Genomic DNA, 20572 nt, shown 5'->3' with positions numbered 1-20572 from the left:
CGTGAAAACAGGGAATGGTGTCTGCAACTTATTTCCCTATGAAGTGGGCAGTTAGAAGTTTTAAAATATTGCAAAGCACTTTCTATACTTTTTTTCTCGAAAATCAAAAGTTTTTAAAAATTAAAGTTTTTGTTCTGGTAGCTTCAAAAATTATGATAATTATAACTAGCATTATTTCGTAAAAAAGCTATGGAAAAAAACATATTATAAATTTCAAAATTTGTTTATTTACTTATTTATTATTAATTTTTACTAAAAACAAGAGGCGAGTAGTATAGTATAAGTGTACACCTGAGGATTTGAGTTACAAATGCCAAGAATAAAAGTCACTCCCACACTGTAAAAAAATTCCGAAACGTTACTGGGTATTTCCGTGTTACGTTTCGGGAATTTAATGGTTTTTACCCACTTCCTGGAAAAATCAAGTATCATTGTCCAAAAATTTCCTGAATTGCTACAAGTTGCACGAATGCACGAATCAGGAAGATTCCAGGATAATATCAGGAAGGTTACTGAATTTTAGCGGAAAACGTTCCTGGATTTTTCAAGATATGCTACTGTCAAAAATTGGGCACATCAGCTGCCCATTATTTTCCAGGAACGTTTCTGAATCGTTTTTACAGTGCAAGGATAAAAGTCACTCTTTAAATGTTAGGAGGGAAAACATGATAAATGACTAGGCTTTTAAATAACTAGGTTGATAAATGACTGGGTAAACGAAATGAGAAAAATATAATGAAACATGTGTTACGCTTGAACAATGTAAGCATTGATTGTAAAACGTAAGTAATTGATTGTAAGTTCCTTCACGGGTGTAAATGAAAAGGAACATGAAACAAGATTAGAATAATAATGTCACTCAAAAATTTGCATGAAAAAAATCAATATCAGTGTAACTGATGCAAAATACATGCTTTTTAAATGAGAATTATAAAATTATTGTGCAGCTTAACAAAACTTTTGAGAGTATCACTTTTTTTTTTTTTTTTGTTTGTTCAATGACGCAATTTTTTTATTTCTGAAAATGCTTGACATGCTACATTCTGTGCTTTTGAATCAATTTTTATAATTCGAATTCAAATTGCTGAGACCAAAAAAAAAAAAAAAAGAAAGAAAGAAAGAGTGAAAAAAAGAAATCAGTTTTTTCGTATGCATTATAGGGGATAGCTTTTTAACTAATTTATCACGCAAGTTAATGTATCTAATATCATTTGCCTTTGAATTTAAAAAAAAAAAAAACGAAATTTTAAATAATTACTTTGCTGATACAAAATGCAGTTTTAATGAAATAAAAAATACCTAAGAGAGAAATATCATTTGTGCAACGATTTCTTTTCAAAGTAAATGTAGTACATATTTTCATATTTTGTGTTCTAAGATTATTTCATTATCTTAGAACACAAAATGCACAGCTTTTTAAATTCACAGCTTTTTCGTATCCATTATAGAGGATAACTTTTGGGCTAATTTATCAAGCTATATAATGTAACTAATATCATTTGCCTTTGAATAAAACAATCTGAAAGAATAATTCCGATTATATAAAAAGCAGTTTTAGTGGCAAAAAAATTGTTCAAGAGAAAAATATAATTTCAGCTTCGACTTCTGTTCGAATTTGAAATATTATATATTTTCATATTTGTTTTAGGAAAAATTTATCTTTTTGGTTCCTATCCAGGATTATGCAATAATAAAATTTTTTTTTAAATAATTAGCAATATACATCATTTATACAGGAAGCAATATTTTGGTTAAAACCTTTTTCTCTCTCTTTGACATCTCGACCAAATAATAAATATTTTAATAATAATGATAATAATAATAATAATAATTGCTATTACTACTGCTATTACTACTGTTATTATTATTGTAATAATTTTTATGATTACTAATGTTGTTATTATTGTAATAATTATTATATTACTAATGTTATTATTATTGTAATAATTATTATGATTACTAATGTTATTATTATTACTATACTTATTATTATTACTATTGTTGTTATTCTTATGATTATTATATTAATAATTATTATTATTTAAAAACATATTATTGTTGTTATTATTTTCATTATTGCTATTATTATTGTTTATTATAATTATTATTATTATTATAATTTTTATTATTGTTATTTATTATTATAATTATTACTTTCATCATAATTTCTTCTTTTTTTTCAACATTAACTCTGAAGCTATTTTCTTTAATTTGTTTCTTACGTACAGTTATTCCATAAATTATAAATAATCCATCATACTTTCGATAAATTAGTTAATGTAAACCGTATAATATGAAAGTATCCATCAACAAATTTACAACGCATTTTAATCAAACACTGCATTTAATTTCACGGACTTCATTTTGTTGCAATGAAATTCCAGTCACACATTATTGACAGTCAAGAAAACTCACAACCCAGACTATCTGATCAAGACAAAACTGCGAATGTTTAACTTCCTTTCCGCCAAGCCCTCCCCCCCCCCCCCCCCACCGGAGGCCGAGCCACCCCGTTAAACGTGCATTATCTCCTCCGGAGCACGTCATTTAATTACGAATGCCCCCCTTTCTACACACTCGCTTGGGATATCAAATCGCCAGCCAGCAATAAGCCGAAGCCATCTCTTAACAGGAAATGCCCGATCCCAAGGCATGCCAATATAAACCCGTCAGCATTAATGCACCCCAACCCGTGTGGGAAAGGAGCCGCGGGTATTCAGGTAATAATGTGCGCTCTCCCCCCCCCCCTCCTCTCCCTTTCGCGACGTCACAGAGACCCGGGTCACACACCAACTGATGCAATGTGTGCCCGGGTACGTAACAAATCTGTGGCGGAGTGATTGAGCACATATTCTACCCGCTATCCCCATTGATCCCTTCTACACTACTTCCTCGTTGATGGAGATGGTGTGGGCCCGGCTGCTTGAAGTTGGCACGGTTTCGCCCGTTTTTGGCGACACAGTAGCTTTAGTTACCAAACTATAAAATTTATTTATTTTTTCTTTTTTGCTAAAATGCTTTGATTTCTATGTTTTTACTATGCAGGAAAATGTGGGGAAAAGTGAAAAGGCCGATTGTGGTGAAATGGTAAAATATCCACTATGTTTTTAGAGCCACCGATCTGGTAATTTCATAACCATGTAATACCACTAGCAGTCTATTTCAGTCAGGAAAAAGTTATTAGACTGGTCAATAAACGATTTGGCAAAGCGAAACAACATGTAGTTTTGAAAATTGGTACACTGGTACAGGAAGAGCTCCTGATGAACATACTGAAAGTCCTCGATGGTACGGGAGGGGGGAAGGGAGCACACGGCGCCATCTTGTTTTTTTTTTTTTTTTTTTTTTGTCTTTCATTTTTAAACTTATTTACTAGAGAGAAAAATTGTCAACTAATAAATTAAAGAACGTGACATTGTCTTCAGCATTTTTTTTTCTTGCTTTTATTGTAGCTATAACAGATGTCAAGATATTCAATTTCAAAGTTCGTGAATTTCTGGAAAACTCACTATTTTCCCACTCTTTTCTATTTTTGAAGACGACTCAAAGATTGATTTGACATGATTCTTTTTTTTTTTTTTTTTTTTTTGATCTGAAGCAGTACGGGTCATTAGAGTGATTTGATATCTTGAAACTAGGAATGCAGGTGGGAGAAGAAGGGGTGAGAAATGAAGAAAGACACAAACATGTGCAGGTGGTTTTTAATTCTTTTTTCCCCTCCTACATAGTAAAGCAAACGAAGGCTCAAAATAAGTGAAAAGAAAAAAAGCATATAATTCTAAAAAGTGTCGCACATGTAGAGAAAAGTATCCTAACGAAAATACTAAATGTCCCCGGTGGTAGAGGGGTTGAGGTTAAATAAAGTTCGCTCCACTATCTTGGAATTCCGTTTTTCTGTTTATCTTGGACTCCGTTTTTCAGTTTCGTCTTATATTTCAAAATCTCTCTCTCTCTTTTTACTTGCAACCAAAATCATCAATTGCTGAATTAAAGAGCGTAAAATTGTCTTTGAAAATGTGTTTTCGGTTTTGTTATAATTTTGATAGGTACAGAGATACTATGTTTCAAAGTTCGTGAGTTTTTGAAAAAATATCTATTTTCCCCCTTATTTTTCATTTTCGGGGCTCTGAGAAAGGCATATAAATCACTTTTCTTTAAACAAATGGATTCTGGATCAGGACGCCTTGAAGTTGTTATGAACTTCCTCAGTGTGTGGGCTTTTTTATTAACCTTCAAGTCAGGTGGGAGGGAGTTCCCCAAGCACTTTTGAACCTGGTGGTTTTCTCTTAACGAATAAAATTTTGCGACAAATTTGGTATGAGGGAATGAAGCAAAGTGTGCTTTTTCCCCTTTGATACTCTATTTTTAAATTGTAATAAATCAAAAAGAAAGAGAAAGAGAATAAAATAGTATATGTAAGATTTTGTATTCTTTTGTGCGCTGTATTAAATTTTGCATAAGTCTGAACTATTAAGGTGCCAAAAATATTTAAGTTATAGGTTCTACTGCACTTTTTAGCGAAAGGAAAACAATCCAAAATCTGATAATCTAAATTGCAGCTGATTTCGAATAAAAAGTGCCTAATGCAGATCTAGCTGAGTATAGTATTTGTTGCTTATTATTTTCTTATACATCACTTTAGAAAATAAGAACTATACTATATGCGTACAGGCTACAGAATGTTTAAAGTTTTCAAAATTAAATTTATGAAGAAAAAAGCCACGAACTTAGATTAAAACTAGACTTCGAAGAATTGAACAAAATTTATATAAAAAAAATATCTTATAGTTTGTTGTTTTCGAAGATAGCCAAAAAAGTTGTTTGAAAATGGAGCAAACGGCATGAGGAATCTGGAAAAGCAAGTTACAAAATTGAGACAAGTCGTGCACAAGAACATAAACATTGAACAACCCCAATTTTAGTCTCCTAAATCCCAAACGGAATGACTGGGAATCTGAATGATAAAAATTAGGCAATTAATAAAGATATGCTTCACAACTTGAGCGATAATGCATGTCTTCCGGATTCATTGCAAAGAGGGTGTTTTTTTTTGCGGTGAAATCGAGCATACGACCTTTTCAAACTCAGGCTTGCCCATGCTCTCAAATGAGTATCTACAAGGCCTTGAAACTTTTCAAAGAGGTAGGATGTTGATTACTTATACTCGTTGGCAACAACTGTTCATCAGTTTAAAGTGGTATTACTGACGTCTTTCAATCAATCAATCTCATGATTGATTTCCGAATTTAAAATTTTAGCTTCTCTTAGTGTGTTTTTGTTATTTGCAATGGTGACAAAATCTAGGATGCAGCAGGAGAGTTACATGCAATGCTGGCAAAAGATAATATACTACAGACGAGTTATCTACAGTGCTGATAAAGACTAAGATCCAGCAGAAGAGTTATTTGCAACGCTGGCCTCATCTAGGATCCCACAGAAGAGTTGCTAACGATGTTAGAACAATTTAAGATCCAGCAGAAGCGTTACCAGCAATGTAACATAATTTGGATCCGTCAAATGAGTTAAAGGTTTTACTTCCCTATTTTAAATTATTGCAGAGTACCTTACGTAAAGTTGCCAGATCTCAAGGGCGCCCATATAGGGAGGGGGGAGGGGCAGGTGGGGGCTCAAACCCCCCTTAGAAATTAGAACTTCCTTGCTTTTAGTACTTTTTTCTTTGCAAAAATGTAAAAACAGTTCTTCTCCAGCAATTAATGAATAAGTTATCAAAAATGTCAAATTTTAATAACTCTAATCTGTACTGAAATCGGTTTCTATGGGGAAAATATCCTGCTAAACCGTGGGGAAAATAACTGAGCCCCCCCCCTTAAAATTTTGCATATGGATGCCCTTGCCAGACCTTACGTATTCGTGGTGAAGTTCACATTTATTCAGCTTTTCAAATCGTTGTAAATATCCTATCAAATGTAAATTGACGGAACTACAATTTATAAGACAATGTAAAAGGTATTTATTTTTAAGGTAAAGAAAACAGCAGCATGAGTTTGACTTTTCTGGTATTCTTGACAGCCGATTACTGTGGCTGCAAAACGACTATGGTCGTAAATTCTTATCCATCTATATAAGTTTATGGAAGAAAATTTGAAAAGAATGTGGTCGAGGAATTTAATGGAAATGTTTTCTGAACTTTAAGGAAAACACTGAAATCTATATTCAGATTGTAGATTACTACGAGGACTCAATGTCATGGAGCGAATTGAGAGAACCTTATTAGAATCTCAACGACATGTACTCCAAAACTAAGGTTTTGGAGTGCAGTTGATCGATTCCTAAATAGAGTAATCGGGGAAAAAACAAATAAATTAGGAGCGGTAAGCGGTTTCTGTTAAACTTTAATCTGTAAAAATATTCAAATTATAATTATTTTTTACACATTCACACATTGTTGACCCCTCCCCTCCCCCTAATGTCTACAATCTCCAAGCAGAAAAGGTTGGTAAGGGCACTATTTCGAGCAGATTTTTGTGGTATTTTTCGGTTTAAGTATTTCTGGATGATGGGGATCTTTTTTTCAAACACAAAAACAAAAAAATATTATTCAATGTAAAACTTTACAACTGAATTCAAAAGATCAAACAATGAAACTTGATGACTTTAGCCATGATGTATTAAGCTGCTCCGTTAAGTGACGATACAAGTGACTACCCTTTCACTCCATGTAACGATATCCTCCCCCCCCCCCACTCCGCATTCTCAACGTCTACTCTATCTTCCGATTCCAAAAATGCTTCCACAGATACTTATGATACCTATATGTATGAAGTTCTTTTGCAGCGAAACAGCCCCAGCTGCCTCCAATGAAAGGCTTTTGTATGCCATCCGCATTGGCGTTTGGAGCCAGCGTCGAAGATGCTCCCCTTTCCCCAAATGGGTGATTACGAAAATTTTAAGCGCACTCCACAGAATGGATAACATTTTATTACGCGTTGGGATCCGGGAGGCTAAGTGAAATTTAAATGCCCTCGGTTATGTACCGGGTATCGGAGATGCAATTATGGCCGAATGAATGGCACAGGTATAAAATATCAATTTGGGAGAATTTTATGCCTCGGTTTTGAGCAAGGCTCTCTCTCTCTCTCTCTCTCTCTCTATCTTTTAAAGAGGCCTCTTCTGGCAAGACCTTTCTGTTGGAATATAGTGGTGAATTCCAAAATAGGTTGGCTGCCACTTTTGGCCAAAGTTTGCTGAAGAGTAGAGGAGGTCGTTATTAGTAGGATTAGGGGCTCAGTAAAAGCGATAAATCCTCTAGAACGCTTAATTTGAAGACACATTACTAAGCCCAGTGTGATAAATATCGTCGAAACATATAGGCTAAAGTCTCCAGGTCCTAAACTTATCAAATTAAACCTTCAAATGGCAATATAAAAATATAACAAAAAACATTTTACAGACCCCTAACTCCTCATTTATATGTATATCGGTGTAATTTTTAAATTGTTAAATCGATTTACGTCATGAAATAATCTATTTGTAAAACCCCTATTCCCACCCCCAGAAGCAACTGCATCCCCCCCATACCGCAAATAACGAGAGATCCCCCCAAAAGAAAAAAATATCCCTAAAAATTTTAACAGAACAATCTGCGCTATGATCCCCGTCCCCTTTATTGCAGCTATTCATCAATTTGTTTGTAGACTCAGTGACTTTTGCTAGGTGTACCGGAAAATTGGGGGGGAAAAGTTTTTTCTGGGCCCATGTTTTTCTTTTTTTTCCCTTATTCTATCGATTTTAGTGACTAGAAGTAGTACTTTTGGCTGAAGGAAAACGCCCCATTGTTGTATTAGTAGGCATAAAAAAAATTTTACATTACAACAGTGGCGCACATAGCACCCCCGCAACTTGGGGCACATGAGGTATGAGGGCGCACGCTCTGAAAAATAAAACTATGGTAAAATAAAAAAAAATTTCTTATGGTCGGGGAGCACTTATAAATTTTGCGGGAACGGTGGGGGGGGGGGGGGCACCGAAATTTATGCACGCTACTGCATCACACTGAATTACCAGTTTCGTAGTTTAAACTCAATAAGCAAATTTAGCTTAAATTGCACTGGAATTATCTGTACAGTGCATTAAAACTTTGCATCGGACAAAAGTGTTTTCTGTATTTAGAAAATCGAAAATCCATTGTGATATTTTTACAAGTATTGCAGTAATCTTTACAAAGTAAAATAACAGGAAAATAACCAGATTAAAAACGTTTAAAAAAGTATATTTTGCACGTACAAAATTAATTTTAAAACGCTAACAGAGTTTTATCTATTTGTTTATTCATTTTTTTTAAAGCATTTTCCTTATATACTTGGCCTGATTGTCACGGAGAAATCTGAGGCCTGGTTTTGCTTATATCTCTGCAACTAGACCACTTAAGAGACTTCGGGATTTCACTATTTCACTAAATGATTTATTTAATCTTAAGGTACAACTTAGCGCTGAAAAATTAAAATTCTAAAATAAAATTCTTATTTCAGTTAGGATGGAAAACAGCAAATTTCATGTAACTTCCCTATTAAATGTATAAATATAAAGCCATTGTTACAAATTTTGTTGCCTTGCAACAGTAATGTTAAAAGCAATCACAATGAAAATTTTGAATCAAGGCTTCTATGAAGCAAGCATGAAATTAGCAAGCATAAATCCTAGAGAGGAACAAGGATTAAATTTTTGTGCCAACTGCTTAAAGTTTTAGATACGTATATAGGTTTTTTCCCTTTTAGTACCGAGCATTTATATGAAAAAAGAAGGTGAAGTTTCGTGAGGGTAAAATTATTCTATTTCTAAAATACATTTACACTTAAAAGAATAAAATAAAACATATTTTTTTAAAAAATACCAAGCACTTTTCATAATGCACTCAAAAGGACAAAATAACTTTTTTTGGGTCAGAAAGGACAATTTAAGAATTCCTGTAGTTTTCGAAAATTCCGAGAAAATGACACCACAAACGAAGAAAACTGCAGTTCTAGTCATTTCAAACCAAACTTTCCCAATAAGAAAAATATGCATGTTTGAAAACTCAAAGTTATGATTGAAAGCTGGATAATGATAAGAAATTCTCTTCATGACTTGAGCCGCACTTTTCTTCGTTTGTGGTGTCATTTTCTTAAAATTTTCGAAAACTACAGGAATTCTTAAATTGTCCTTTCTGACCCAGAGAAGTTATTTTGTCCTTTTGAGTGCATTATGAAAAGTGCTTGGTATTTTTTTAGAAAAAATATTTTGTTAACTTTAATAAGTGAAATAATAATATTTACCTGAACAGTTTCCTTGAAGTGAGAGTACAGTAAAGTGGTTTGTTGTTGAAAAGGTAGGGCGAATGCTTTGCGAAGCGTTATTTATTCACTTTTTTGTTTCTGTTACCGTATCGGTTTTTCAGTCATACACCAAAACTTTGTTATTCATTTTATAGCATTCTCTTATTTGTCCCTTCATATAGTCTTAGAGTCATATAGTTAGTTATCATTAGTCATTAGTCATAGTCATGTAGTCATTAGTCATATAGTCATAGAGAAAAGAAAGTGCATCCGTCTCGACGTATGCGAGCAAAACAGTGGCCATCTATTTTTAACAAAATGTGCTTAAAAAATAACATTACCACGAATACAGCCACTTACCCAAATTGAACTTTCTGATTTCGCGTGGAAATTGGCGCCTGAATTGGCGAGTTTCAGACCGAAACTTATTTTCCTTCGGAGAGCAACCCTGCACCTTCCCATCCTCCCAATGAATATGATTACTCTGGTAAGTTTTCTCCCTGCTCTTTTAAAAGCCGGCAGGGGGGTTTAGAAGGAGCCTCTTTCGCTCTTATCTGTCAGGACCACCCGTTGGAGGAACGCGTACACGCGTCGCGCGTTATTGACGCGTAACCCCCCTCACTCCTCATTAAGGGGCTATTTATTTATTTATGAAATTCCAGATCGCGTTTTAATGTCCCCCGCTACGCGCATTTGTGTTTTGATTGAGTTGGGGTAGGATGTGAAAGTTGGGAAGGAGACTGCGCTTCAGAAGCTTGGGAGTTGTCAAGTTTGATAGTTAGGGATTATTTCGTGAGTGTTTGCTGTGATAGTTAGTGAGCTCGATTCGAATTACAGAAATGTTGTGGGAATGTTCATAAATTGTGTCACACATTTTTTCCTGGTGTCACATTTTTTTTCCGTCACCCTTCACCTTTTCCCCCTGCCTCCTGTCACGTGTCACGCTATTTTTCATTTACACAACCTTATAAAAGTGCGTGATGTCACACTTCGTCCCACCCTCTCCCTCCCCCTTGTCATAAACTGTCACCATTTTACCTGAGACTGCGCTGCAGAAGCTTGGGAGTTGTCAAGTTTGATAGGCAGGGATTATTTCGTGAGCGTTTCTGTAATAGTTAGTGAGTCCGATCCGAATTACAGAAATGTTGTGGGAATGTTCATAAATAGTGTCACACATTTTTTTTCCAACATTTCAGAGCCCTTCCCTTTTTTGTCACCCTTCACCTTTTCCCCCTGCCTCCTGTCACGTGTCACGCTATTTTTCATTTACACAACCTTATAAAAGTGCGTGATGTCACACTTCGTCTCACCCCCTCCCTCCCCCTTGTCAATAAACTGTCACCATTTTACCTGAGACTGCGCTGCAGAAGCTTGGGAGTTGTCAAGTTTGATAGGCAGGGATTATTTCGTGAGCGTTTGCTGTGATAGTTAGTGAGTTCGATCCGAATTACAGAAATGTTGTGGGAATGTTCATAAATGGTGTCACACATTTTTTTTCCAACATTTCAGAGCCCTTCCCTTTTTTGTCACCCTTCAACTTTTCCCCCTGCCTCCTGTCACGTGTCACGCTATTTTTCATTTACACAACCTTATAAAAGTGCGTGATGTCACACTTCGTCCCACCCTCTCCCTCCCCCTTGTCATAAACTGTCACCATTTTACCTGAGACTGCGCTCCAGAAGCTTGGGAGTTGTCAAGTTTGATAGGCAGGGATTATTTCGTGAGCGTTTCTGTAATAGTTAGTGAGTCCGATCCGAATTACAGAAATGTTGTGGGAATGTTCATAAATGGTGTCACACATTTTTTTTCCAACATTTCAGAGCCCTTCCCTTTTTTGTCACCCTTCACCTTTTCCCCCTGCCTCCTGTCACGTGCCACGCTATTTTTCATTTACACAACCTTATAAAAGTGCGTGATGTCACACTTCGTCCCACCCTCTCCCTCCCCCTTGTCATAAACTGTCACCATTTTACCCGAGACTGCGCTGCAGAAGCTTGGGAGTTGTCAAGTTTGATAGTCAGGGATTATTTTGTGAGCGTTTCTGTGATAGTTAGTGAGTTCGATCCGAATTACAGAAATGTTGTGGGAATGTTCATAAATGGTGTCACACATTTTTTTCCAATATTTCAGAGCCCTTCCCGTTTCTTGTCACGCTTCACCTTTTCAACCTGCCCCCTGTCACGTGTCACGCTATTTTTCATTTACATAACAGTAGGGAGAAAAGGCCGGTTCAACGCCAGCCGGCGGCTCTCCGGCTCATAGCCGCCGTCCATTGCCCCTCTGACCTCCCCCTCCCACTCTTCCTCCCACCGCCTCCTCCACTTCCTCCCCACCCCCTCCCGACCTTGGGGTTGACCCTCCCCACGACCGGGGCCGCCGCGAGAACCCGTAGAAGGTGACGAGGGTTTTTCCCGCGTTTTAGATATTTTTCCCGCGTTTTCGGACTTAGAATATTTTGAACTTGTTGTCATGGTATCCACAAAGTTTTTACTTTTTGGATGGCAACACTTGTTTGAGTTTCGGTTTTGGAATGGCAACACTTGTTGTCATGACAACCAGAGTTTTTAGTTTTCGGTTGGCTACACTTGTTGCTATGTTTTAACTTATGCTATGTTTAACGTCGGTGGCGCCATCTATTGAGAGGTTTATTTTTATTTTTTTTTTTATTTCTACGAATTTAATTATTTTTATTTTTACAGAGTGTTGAAGTTGGGAATCGAACACCCAAACTTTGAGTTAGCAAAAACGTATGCTAACCACTATGCTATATTTTTCATTACTCCTTCAGTCTTAATGTGAATCTGTACCATGACAACGAATATTACAATTAAATTAATTTTAAAACCATCAGTTAATTTACTCTTTAGTACTAATCATGGCATATCATTAACTGAATTTCAGCTCATAATTGAAACTATCATCATTATTATTATTTTTCATAATAACAAAGTTTTCACTTAAGTAAAGATTTATTTAAATACAACCCATTCGAGATTTTAGATTTGGTTCAATGCTTTGTGGACTTGAAATATATTTTAAACTTTGATTTTCTTTTTCATGCATTTCAAACTTTATCATTTTTATTTTTTCTAACTTGTTAAATTTTCTTAACTAATTTCATTTTTCTTTGTCAAATTTACAAATATTTTTTCTAACTTGTAAAAAATTTCGAAGAAATAATTTTCTTAACTAATTTTTTTTGACTTTCATACAACAAAATATTTTTTCTTACTTGTTAAATTTTCAAAGAAATAATTAACTTAAATATTCTTTCACACATTTTGAACTTTAACGTTTTTTCCTGTCATTTAGCACTTTGATTTTGAATTAAGAAACTTAATCTAACGTATAGCTGTCCATTTGAATGTATCGTTCGAAAAGGATAAAGACTAAAATAAATGATATCGATTTTGTTAAAGAAATTAGTTGTTAAAGTAAAATATTATTGGGAAAATGAAATAGCCAAAGTGATTCTAATTCATGAAGGTTGAAAATTTTGTTTTATTCTAACAAGAGTGCTTGTATGAAAAAAAAAATAATAAAGTAAAACACTATGCGATAAAATGACTAAGTTAAATACTAATCAAAAAAAATAATTAATAGAGTTGATTAAATAAAATGTGATAAATTAAATGAAACTCTTGAAAAGCATATAAAGTGATGAAATGTAACTTGAGTGCGAAATTTGCTTACTGGAAAAAAATTAAATAAGTTGATTTTTAAAATCCATGAAAATTTCTTAATGATAAGTGTTTATTAATGCTAAGAGTAAATTGATTCCAAGTTTTGAAATGAATTTCAGTAGAAGTTATTTTTCGGTAAGTCTATTTTTAAAATTTGCTGACATGAAGTTTTGATACTCGACTTATAATTTTAACATTTCTTGGGTACTTCATTGATGTTTAACATTTTTGTGTTATGTGTTTTATTTTACCGTAGGTAAAAATAATTAAATAAAAGTGAAATTTATAAATTGTAATGAAAATTCTGTTAATGAAATTGGTTGGTTGTAAAGTAATATTTTGGAAAAGCTGTAATGAATGATAAATAGTAAAACGCAGTAAGTAAAATAGTAAAGTATGGTAAAGTAAAATAAAATATTCAGAGGGGATTTAATTCATGAAAGTTGAAAATTTTGTTTTATTCCATCAAGAGTGTTTGCATGAAAAAAAAAAAAAATAAAGAAAGGAAAATATGATTAACTTAAATATCGATGATAAAAAATAATTATTAGAGTTAATTAAATGAAATGCGATAAATTAAGTGAAACTCATGAAAAGCATATGTAATGATAAAATATAACTTGAGTGGGAAATTTGGTTACAGTAAAAAATTATTTAAGAAGATAATTTTTTAAAATTCATGAAAATATTTGATAGTGATAAGTGTTAATTAATACGAAAAGTAAATTGATTGTAGATTTTCGAAAATTAAATGGATAAATGTATAAAAATAATAACGTATGTGATAATTTAAAATATTAACAATGAAAAAAGAATCAAAGACGATTAAATGAATCTAAATCGTAAATGAGTTGCTATTTTAGTAAACTCAAACTAGAGTGAAAAGCATTTTAGTAGGAACATGTTAAAATCTCTTGTGCTAAGAAAAATAAATAACTTTTAAGCATAATTTTGTAACTGGAATAAATGTATGATAAAATGATTAAGTTAAGTATTAATGAAAAAGTAATTATTAGAGTTAATTAAATGGAATGTGATAAATTCAATGAAACTCTTGAAACATATATGCAGTGTTGGAATGTAACTTGAGTGCGCAATTTGCTTACTGGAAAAAATTAATTAAGTTGATTTTTTTAAAATCTGAGAAAATTTGTTAATGATAAGTGTTAATTACTACTACGAGTAAATTGATTGCAAGTTTGACATGATTGCAAAAATTGAAGACATGATAACGTTTTGAAAAATTTGAAGGTTCGATTCCTGTCACTACTTGTGAAAAATTTCTAAGTTTAAAAATATCGGGAAAAAAAAAAAAACGATAAAGTAAAAACAAGCGAGAAAATGATCAAACTCTAAAATATACTAAAAAAAAAAATCGAAATCACGAAAAAATAATCTAAGTCTGAAATGCTTGAAATTAGTTAAAGACTAAAAAGTTAAGAAAATAGTTAAAGACTGAAAATAATTGAAAAACGCTAAAATAGTGAAAAAAAAAAAATCAAAGTGCTAAATGACAGGAAAAAACGTTAAAGTTCAAAATGTGTGAAAGAATATTTAAGTTAATTATTTCTTTGAAAATTTAACAAGTAAGAAAAAATATTTTGTTGTATGAAAGTCAAAAAAAATTAGTTAAGAAAATTATTTCTTCGAAATTTTTTACAAGTTAGAAAAAGTATTTGTAAATTTGACAAAGAAAAATGAAATTAGTTAAGAAAATTTAACAAGTTAGAAAAAATAAAAATGATAAAGTTTGAAATGCATGAAAAAGAAAATCAAAGTTTAAAATATATTTCAAGTCCACAAAGCATTGAACCAAATCTAAAATCTCGAATGGGTTGTATTTAAATAAATCTTTACTTAAGTGAAAACTTTGTTATTATGAAAAATAATAATAATGATGATAGTTTCAATTATGAGCTGAAATTCAGTTAATGATATGCCATGATTAGTACTAAAGAGTAAATTAACTGATGGTTTTAAAATTAATTTAATTGTAATATTCGTTGTCATGGTACAGATTCACATTAAGACTGAAGGAGTAATGAAAAATATAGCATAGTGGTTAGCATACGTTTTTGCTAACTCAAAGTTTGGGTGTTCGATTCCCAACTTCAACACTCTGTAAAAATAAAAATAATTAAATTCGTAGAAATAAAAAAAAAATAAAAATAAACCTCTCAATAGATGGCGCCACCGACGTTAAACATAGCATAAGTTAAAACATAGCAACAAGTGTTGCCAACCGAAAACTAAAAACTCTGGTTGTCATGACAACAAGTGTTGCCATTCCAAAACCGAAACTCAAACAAGTGTTGCCATCCAAAAAGTAAAAACTTTGTGGATACCATGACAACAAGTTCAAAATATTCTAAGTCCGAAAACGCGGGAAAAATATCTAAAACGCGGGAAAAACCCTCGTCACCTTCTACGGGTTCTCGCGGCGGCCCCGGTCGTGGGGAGGGTCAACCCCAAGGTCGGGAGGGGGTGGGGAGGAAGTGGAGGAGGCGGTGGGAGGAAGAGTGGGAGGGGGAGGTCAGAGGGGCAATGGACGGCGGCTATGAGCCGGAGAGCCGCCGGCTGGCGTTGAACCGGCCTTTTCTCCCTACTCATAACCTTATAAAAGTGCGTGATGTCACACTTTCGTCTCACCCCCTCCCTCCCCCTTATCATAAACTGTCACCATTTTACGACCCCCCCCCTCCTTCAAAGCATGACATCATTTGTGGACAGCCCCTATGTCTACTGGAAAGTTTTATCGGTTTATGTAGAAGAAAATGTATAGTCTTGAGCAAAGAAGAGACCGAGGGGACATGATTCAGTTGTTTAAATTTATTAAAATGAAAGATGTTACGGGGCTGAAGTTTAGCACTGAAAACAGGACAAGTGGTCATTGTTTTAATCTATTTAAATCTCAGTCTAACATGGATATTAGGAAAAATTATTATTATAGCAGGGTAGTGGAACCTTGGAACAGCTTACCGGAAGAGGTGGCAATGAGCAAGGGAGTAGATAGTTTTAAGAGGGCCATTGATCTTCACTGGGGATTGTAAATTGACTAGGACCAGACTAGCTGGGCCCAGAGCCTGTTGCTGGTCGTCACTTTTGTATTTGTATTTGTATTTGTAAGAAGAGATTGGTGCAGTTTTTGTTACATTAAACAATACTTACTCGACGACAATATTTTTCCGTTGTGTAGGACTTCTTGCCAGCGTGGTTGTAAATCGTAAATCTCATTTTTGCAGATTGCTTTGTTTTTTGAAAGAATATCTCAAGTAATAAATTCTGTTCTGGTATCTTTTCGACTAAAATTTTTCTCCCAAGCCATGAAATTTTGCGAAGAGAAGAGTAAGGAAAATTCGGAGAGGGCACGGTTTCGAGAGCAGAGCGTCGGAGTAGTGGAGTTGGGCTCCGACCAATTTTGGGAAAAAGGAATAGGAGAAACTTTACATTCTCCAGACCTTGCACCCACCAGTTTTTACTTGTTCTCTTTATGCACATGTTTTCGACTATAAAAAGTTAAAAAATAAAGAAGCTTATCTAAACAGCGCTACTTTTGCCTACAAGGTGTTCTTCAAAAAGATAATTTTGAAATTACCATCATTATTTCCGCAAGAAGTCTTAAGCAACGATGTAAATTGTGTCGCGGAGTAAGTACTTTATAATATTAAGCACTGCACCAATCTGACCTCTTCATAAAAGGATAAAGTTTTCTTGTAGGTGAAAAATCTGACGAAATTTATAGAAATACAGGCAATAAATAATCGAACTGCGAAAACTGAAACTTAAGTTTTAGATTTTAAAAAAATAAAAATGTAAAAGATCTGTCGGCATTTAGGAGTTCCGTCAGTACATGAAGAGAGAAGTTATTCGTATTTATGCGTTTCGTCAAATGTCACGAAAGAGAAACATAATTTGTACAATCCAACACTCAAAATTTTTCTAACACATCCAATATCTATTTACAACATTTTGCTCATGTACTTGATGAACTAAACTAAAATGTTTTTTAAGTAGTGTGTGGTACTGTGAAATGTATTTAACATGTAAAAGTATCAACACTTACTGCAAATTTTCGTCACCAGCTTTCCGGAGGACATGCGCAGAAGAAATACAAAGAAAAGATAGCTTCCTGAAAAAAAAAGAAGATCTTTTCAATATCTACTAATTTTATTAAAATGTATCTAATTGTGAAACAAGTGTCATTAATTTACCGTTTGTTTTAACAAAATTCACTAATTTATACTACATCGGAAAAAAATATATAAGTTTTCAAACTACTGCAGCATCTTCTGCGCCGTTTTCTGTAAGACCTGTTATTCTTTTAATTACTCGTGTATTCGGGCGAGATTTTTTTTTTCGTCAGTTTTAAGTTTGCTTCCTTACAGGATAAAAATAAATGTGTTAGCTAATCTTACAATAATTACGGAGCAGTATATATTTATTAGTACTCACCTAAAACGTTTAAGTTTTTAAGTACAGTAAAACCTGTAAAGTTGACCACCTTTGTAAGTTGACCACTTGTCTAAGTTGACCGCTTTTGTCAGGAATGGAATTAGTCCTATCTTATATAATGAAGGAAAACTTCTGTAATTTGACCACCTCTCTATCTTGACCACTAATATACACCAGTTTTGGTTTGGAGTATTGTAAAAAACCCTTTGTAAGTTGACCACTAGGCAAAAGCATTAGATTGTACTAAAGGTTTCATCAGTTATGCCTCAAATAAATAAACAGACATTTTAGAAAATCCTATTAATATTTATGTTTCCATCGAAAAACATTGGGCTGATGTTAGGTCCCAGAAAATGCGCCAAACTTCAGTAAGGAGTTATTTCCTTGAAAACTAGATCACCATGGTTACAAATGTTCAAGAAAAAATTAAATGAAGAATTTGAGTAACTTTTGACTTATGAATTTTTAGGAATTATTAATATCAAGTAAGCTGTTTTTTATTAGTAATGAGGCTTTTTTTTTTTTTTTTGATCGATTCACAGAAATTTTAAATTTGTATGATACTTTACGAGTCATTCTGGTAAATAACCTCTAAAAATATTTAAACAACATTTTTTCTTATTGTTTTAAAGTATTCCAATTAGTTAAAAATGAATGCATGGGACAAGAAATGACAAAAAAAAAAAAAAAAAGGTTTTCATTACTACCCTCTATAAGTTGACCACCTGTCAAAGTTGACCACCAAAGTGCTGCACCGCAAGTGATCAACTTACACGGTTTTACTGTACTAAATTTGCTAAATGAAAAGTGATCTAAAATATCATTTAATGAAAATCAACGTGTCTGAAACACAAACTATCCCCGAAAATGCTACAAATATCAATTTCAAGGTTACAATGGATCATCTTCATCAGGTAAATGTGCTTAACAGACAAGAAAAACTGAATGAACTACATTTGATGACATCAATCCGCTCCATTGTAGACGAAAAAGAGCTTTTACAGCAATTTCGAGGACAACATGCTTTAGTCACGTTGTTTCTTATTTTAATCATTAGGGTGTGCATTTCCTTTTATATTATTTTCTGTATTGCTAGTGATTTTAGGCATATAAATATAGAATGGAGCCTAAGCACAAGCTGCACTAGATTAAAGGCGGATAGAAGGGAAGGCTAATGAGGCTCATGACCGCTCCCCCCCTCCCCACAGTCGACAATATTATCCTTTCCCATTAGGTTCAAACTCATTATGAACAAAATGTAAACGCTTTTAGTAATCTTTTCAATTCATTAATTAATCTTAAAAGCAGGGTTCGCAAGGTTTTAGACACTACGGTAAAAACCACGGTAAAAAACCTGGTTTTTACCGTCCTGTCCAAAACCCTTGTGTCCAAAACTGTCCAAAACTATGTTTTTAGAAAAATTGTATTTTTTGAAAAAATATTAAAAACAGAATAAAATGTATTAAAGTAATGATTTAGATTGAACATTTATTCAATAAGAATATTCAACTTATTTGTGCAGCTGATTTTAATCTAGTTACATAGAAGTTGAATTCTTGATTACAATTTCAATTTGTATGTATGAGTCTATTTTATTTTTATTTATTATTTTGTTGATAATAGTAACCAAATTTCCCTATGTTTATGCATGTGTGCAAATGAAAGCAGGATTGGCAAGGTTTTTACCATCCTGTTCAAAACCCTTGTGTCCGAAAGTGTCCAAAACTATTTTTTGAGAAACTATATTTTGTGAGAAAATATCAAAAACAGAACAAAATGTGTCAACTATTTTTTGGACTATTTAATACATTTATTCAATGTGGATATTCAAGTATAAATGTATAACTTATTTATGCAGCTGATTTTAATCTAGTTACGTAGAAATTAAATTCTTCATAAAAAATTTCAATTTGTATGCAGGAGTTTTTTTTTTTTCATTAACCAAAGTTTTCGACATTTATGCATATGTGCAAAAGAAAGTGTTCAAAATATAGTTCAATAATTGACTTAAATGGTATAAATTACAAATTTGTGTAGTTACAGAATGTATTATATTAAAAATATGAACTAAAAAAAGAATAGCACAAGAGTTTTATAATTAAGTGTTTAATCATCAATTTCTTGTTCTTTAATCTATGATTTAAAAAGTAATTTTTATTAAAACATTATGCAAAAATTATTTGCAAAAACCATTAAAAAATTAAGCTTTGTTTTTCACCTCAATATTTATTGCACATTTAATAGCATTCCTTTGAGTTATAAATGGAACTGAAATTAGTTGTCTTGATAGTGTTGTGTATTTCTTTTCTTAACTCTACCAACTGTTACATAAGGAAGTTTTTATGTACTAGTTACTGACATTTCTTTAAGTAAAATATTTTTCAAATGAACATTTGGAGAAAAATATTATCGAATAATCATTAATTAAACCTAATTAATATCTATATTTATGTATTACGAATATTGCATTAAAACAAATTGATTAGATTACACCCCTTTAGCTTTAGCTAGTTTTGGACAGTTTAAGACAGTTTCAGACACTTTTGGACAGTTTTAGACAATTTTGGACGGTAAAAACCACCTGTCCTGTCTTAAACCAGTTTTGGACAGTCCAAAACCCAACCCTGCTTAAAAGGTAAATATTTTAAATGCTATTTCTTTTCCTTGCTTATGAAATGAATTAGTGACTTTTACATTCTAATCGGTGCCTTATTCCTTGCCAATTTGGTGCTTTTTATTGACACCCAAACAGTTTCAGAAATGTTTCGTACCTAAAAAAGTAGGTTCATTGACAGAGGGTTTAATCTTCAGCATAACCTCTTCCCCCCCCCCCCCCACTTCCCGCTAAAACGGTAGTCCGAATCCATCCATGCACTAGATGTATAAATTTAATCTAAAACACAACTCAGTGCATCTGATCCTTGATCTACATCATGTAGTGAATTCTATGCCATCGTATCATAAAACGTTAGTTCATGGATTTGGCGCATAGTTGGCATAATTTGCTGTCGAGTACACCTGCGTATAGATTACCACGATAGAGTTCCCATTTACACTGAATCAACATCAAGGGACAGGTTTAATATTAACGAGGTTCCGTAGTCATCTCCAACTCAATATCAGTACCGATACTGCGAGAGATCTGAAGTGAAGAGTCCTATATTG

General features: G+C 33.3%; 1 protein-coding gene across 1 annotated transcript in view; it reads right to left on the bottom strand.

Annotated features, from left to right (window-relative positions):
* The window catches only part of LOC129221584 (LIM domain only protein 3-like), a 156187-nt gene that overhangs the window by 67125 nt on the left and 68490 nt on the right, over positions 1 to 20572 (bottom strand). The window contains exon 2 of the mRNA XM_054856094.1: positions 17019 to 17084. The gene's annotated coding sequence lies outside the window, so the exon portion shown is untranslated. The remainder of the gene's footprint in view (positions 1 to 17018; positions 17085 to 20572) is intronic.

The sequence above is a fragment of the Uloborus diversus genome, chromosome 4, assembly GCF_026930045.1.
Source record: "Uloborus diversus isolate 005 chromosome 4, Udiv.v.3.1, whole genome shotgun sequence".
In the NCBI taxonomy this organism is placed as follows: Eukaryota; Metazoa; Arthropoda; class Arachnida; order Araneae; family Uloboridae; genus Uloborus; species Uloborus diversus.
The sequence above is the reverse complement of the archived record's forward strand: the minus strand, read 5'-3'. Positions and strand labels throughout refer to the sequence as shown.